General features: G+C 42.9%; 1 long non-coding RNA gene across 1 annotated transcript; it reads left to right on the top strand.

The window, feature by feature from the left end:
- The first annotated feature begins 1,785 nt into the window (after window positions 1-1,785).
- On the top strand, window positions 1,786-3,659 carry LOC123124282 (uncharacterized). The gene is made up of 2 exons (XR_006461028.1): window positions 1,786-2,156; window positions 3,326-3,659. It is a non-coding gene; the product is annotated as an uncharacterized lncRNA (long non-coding RNA).
- Window positions 3,660-4,742: the final 1,083 nt, after the last annotated feature.

Genomic DNA, 4,742 nt, shown 5'->3' with positions numbered 1-4,742 from the left:
GAACAATAGACAATTATCATGAACAAGGAAATACAATAATAACCATTTTATTATTGCCTCGAGGGCATATTTCCAACACCCTCCACCCTCATGGTCCCCACGTTGCTCCACCGACGTACTCCTTCCTCCTATATATACCTATGTACCCCCAAACTACCAGATACAGAGCCAAAAACCTAATTCCACTGTCGCAATCTTGTGTACCCGTGAGATCCCATCTTGGGGCCTGTTCCGGAGCTCGGCCGGAGGGGGCATCGATCACGGAGGGCTTCTACGTCAACACCATAGCCTCTCCGATGAAGTGTGAGTAGTTTACCTCAGACCTTCGGGTCCATAGTTATTAGCTAGATGGCTTCTTCTCTCTTTTTGGATCTCAATACAATGTTCTCCCCCTCTCTTGTGGAGATCTATTCGATGTAATCTTCTTTAGCGGTGTGTTTGTTGAGACCGATGAATTTTGGGTTTACGATCAAGTTTATCTATGAAGAATATTTGAATCTTCTGAATTCTTTTATGTATGATTGGTTATATTTGCAAGTCTCTTCGAATTATCAGTTTGGTTTGGCCTACTAGATTGATCTTTCTTGCAATGGGAGAAGTGTTAGCTTTGGGTTCAATCTTGCGGTGTCCTTTTCCAGTGACAGTAGGGGCAGCAAGGCACGTATAGTATTGTTGCCATCGAGGATAACAAGATGGGGTTTATATCATATTGCATGAGTTTATCCCTCTACATCATGTCATCTTGCTTAAGGCGTTACTCTGTTCTTATGAACTTAATATTCTAGATGCATGCTGGATAGCGGTCGATGTGTGGAGTAATAGTAGTAGATGCAGGCGGGAGTCGGTCTACTTGTCTCGGACGTGATGCCTATATACATGATCGTACCTAGATATTCTCATAACTATGCTCAATTCTGTCAATTGCTCAACAGTAATTTGTTCACCCACCGTAAAATACTTATGCTCTTGAGAGAAGCCACTAGTGAAACCTATGGCCTCCGGGTCTATTTTCCATCATATTAATCTCCCGACAACAAGCTATTTCTGGCGCCGTTTTTATTTTGCTTTTATTTTACTTTGCATCTTTATCATAAAAATAGCAAAAAAATTATCCTATCATATCTATCAGATCTCACTCTCGTAAGTGACCGTGTAGGGATTGACAACCCCTTATCGCGTTGGTTGCGAGGATTTATTTGTTTGTGTAGGTGTGAGGGACTCGGGCGTAGCCTCCTACTGGATTGATACCTCGGTTCTCAAAACTGAGGGAAATACTTACGCTACTTTGCTGCATCACCCTTTTCTTTTCAAGGGAAAACCAACGCAGTGCTCAAGAGGTAGCACGAATCGAGAGGCCGGTAACTACTAGTTAAGTCATATAAAAATTGATAAAGTAGGATGGTGAGCAATTTTGTCAGTTTTAGTATAGGAGATATGCCACAAATGCCCCAACAAAAATGTCCTTTATTATAAAGAAAAAAGCTAATGGTAATCCGAATGCAAATTGCAGGTGCTCGGCCCTGCGGGAGGTGTGTGATGTTCATTGCAACGGGCCTGTTCGGCAATCCTCTACTTTAGAAAAACCAGTCGCTCCGCTCCGATCCTCGCACGAAGCGCTCTCCTGATCAGGGAGGGAATAGTATAGAATCCGAGCTTTCGGTGCAAAAATAGAAAAAAGTAACATGGGCCGTCGGATCAGAAATCGATGGCACATATTGTGGGTGTCGGATTTCTGATCAGACTGTACTCACTGTCACAAAATGTTGTGCAAAAACGTCCCCCGATTCTGATTAATTCTGTGCAAACATCTAAACCCTCTCGCACGTCTCCCTTTTCTTTGCTGACTGCGGCGGCAATCCAGATCCGGCGGGAGGCCGCCGACGTGCGTGGCCTCTCCCCCAACTACTCCGCCACCTAGGCCATCTGGATCCACATCATCCGGCGATCTCGCACATCCTGGGCACCCGACGTCGCGCTCCACGTCATCGTCCAGGGCCTAGCCACCTCCGACATGGTCTCCTCCACAGGAGCACCACCTGACCTTCACCGTGCTCTACGGCGGGTTGGTGACTGGGCGGAGACCCGCAGCACGGACGTGTTCGAGATGACTCTGCTCGACGGCCGCACGTGCCAGGTCTTCTTCCTCAACCCCGACGGTGAGGGATTCGTTCTGAGATGAAGCTTATGTTCGTTGGATTCCTATTTTATCAACATTTTTTGGAGTTTTAATTGTTAACTTGCTATCTGGGTGTCTATGCTTGATCTATACGTTCCGGATCCAGCAATAGCACGTTGATTAGAGCATGACTTAGTTGTGGTAATAATGTATATTGCTACTGGCTGATGACAAGCTTGGCGTATCGCTGCTAGACTGCTTTCCAATCAGCCGAAGTGATGCAAATATGAGATTGCCCAGTCTAGGGGCTAAATAAACTGAAACACTTATAGAGTTCTTTTGGTGTTTTTTCCCATCTCGGTAGAAAGACATTCGTTTCATACAAAAGAAATCAGAGAGGGGAGCTCTCTTTTTCTTCAAAAAGAAGCTCTGATATTGTATCCAAAAACACATCGGTCTGAAGATTACACAAAGTAAAAATGGCCATCATAACCATCTCCTTTAACCATCTTAAATAATGCCCAAACTCTTGATTTTCTATGCAGAAAGCTAATATGTACCTACCAATACTTCACATAATACGATACTCATCCACTTTTATTAGTCAAGTCTTGATCTTGGTCAAGTACAATTAATGTTATTACTCTGGTGAAAATTCTCGTTGATGTTCTAATTCTGACAAACAATTAGTCTTATTGGGATGTATGAGCTGTGAATATATTTTGCCATATGGTATTCTTGTGCTTTTCTCTTCACTGTTCTGCCACACGTTTTTGTGATGCAGCACACTAACCAGGCTCCTATATCATTTATGGTGAGATGCTACTTTTTCCTCATCTACGGGTTAGCAAAAGAACTTAGCATCCATTCTTAATTGTGGAACACACACATGATTAGGACATGAACTGTTGTTCAAGCCTAGAAATTTGTATTATAATTTATAAATACTTTTTAAGCATTACACCACTACTGAAGGTAATTCTTTTGAGTTACTCGACCGATGTTGGTATTTCACTTGCAAAGGATGTAGCACTTTGGTCAATGTTTCAGTTCTGACAATTTTACTTATTTTTCATGCTAGTCACCTAAGTACAACATATCAGCTTGCTCTGTTTTTCTCCCTTACAATCATTTAGCCCACCAAAAAACATAATTATTTTCAATTTCTTGTCTTCTGATGTGAACTACATAATTGTTCTTCATTTGTAGATGGATGATGCTCTGACAACCAGAAGCATCAGGAGTACATATGGAGAGAAGAACCGCTTAGCAGAGGCTTCCCTTGCATACAGCTGCAGGAGTGAAACTCATTTGTTTGCACGATAGTTTAATTCCTTTGTTGTCGGTCATGTACTATAAATTGTCTTATTATGTTAATCATTCGCTTTGCATGTATGTGGATTAGAGTGGACCAGAAATAGAATACCTTGGTGAAATTCATTTTCACCGTCCTATTCAGATGTGCTTATTACCAGAGGATAAGCTGACTTTAATTTAGTGCTGCACAATTTGTATAAATGAAATTTGTAGTTTTCTTGTTTAATTGCTGGACTCCTCTACATTTGTCCAGATATATGGTCATTTTATTTTACTTTCATCATTTCGATCATTGCATCCATTTTCTGTTGCTTTATTGTGAAGATCAAGCAACAAGACTGTCAAGTATCTTTTGTAAGTTCAGAGGGTGCTTACTGAGTCTGGAGTATTGTAATTTTTGCCTTTGAGGCATAGCTTTCTTTCCGCCATATCTTTCTATTGTGTTCTATTTTGGAAAATTCAGTTTGACCTGTACACTTACCTCTTTTGTATATGAATCAGAAATGTACATTTAGTTTTTATTTTATTTTAGAGAGAACTTTCTCATGTACTCAAATATTGACATGCTTCTGGGGGATGGCATCAACGATGTGCTCAGTTGGAAATGGATGAGTGATTTGAGGTTGTTACTGTAAAAGTCACATTTTATACCAATTGTTAGAGGGGTTTTTCGTGAAATGCACATTAAGTGGGAACTTACACATCCACCAGAATCTGTACCATTGATCTCGAATCCAATGGCTCAGATCGCTTTTTCTATTTTTGCACTGGAAGATTAGATTCTATACTAGTCAGTCACACCCCGCAAAAATTTGACCCTCAAAACGCGTTTGCGGTTCCACGAAGATCGCGTTTGCGGGTCGAAAACTAGCTCGGCCGAACAGAAACCGTATCTAAACCTGCATAATTTGAAAAAACACTTTCGCGGGGGAAATTGCACAAACATAGTTCATCACATACTACATAGTTCATCACATGATCAACAATCTACAAGCATAGTTATACTATATACTACGTTAAACTAGTACTAGAGGGGTCGGATCTGACGGCGGCGAGGTGCGGCAAATGGACGACGCCGTGGAGGAGCCGGACGCTCAATCCTCCTCGCTGGAGCTGCACAGGTCGACGTACTTCGCCGCCTGCTCCGCGCCGATGCGGCGCCACTCCTCGGCCTTCTCCTTGGCGGCGACCGCCTCCCGCCACTGGAGGGCTTCGAACTCCTTGGCGTGGCGCTGGCGCTCCGCCTCCTCGCGCACGCTCCGCTCGGTGATGGTGGCCACAACGGCGTCGACGTCGGCGACGTAGTCTT

Source organism: Triticum aestivum, chromosome 5D (assembly GCF_018294505.1).
Source record: "Triticum aestivum cultivar Chinese Spring chromosome 5D, IWGSC CS RefSeq v2.1, whole genome shotgun sequence".
Lineage (NCBI taxonomy): Eukaryota > Viridiplantae > Streptophyta > Magnoliopsida > Poales > Poaceae > Triticum > Triticum aestivum.
Note: the sequence above shows the minus strand (reverse complement) of the source record. Positions and strands in the feature narration are given on the sequence as shown.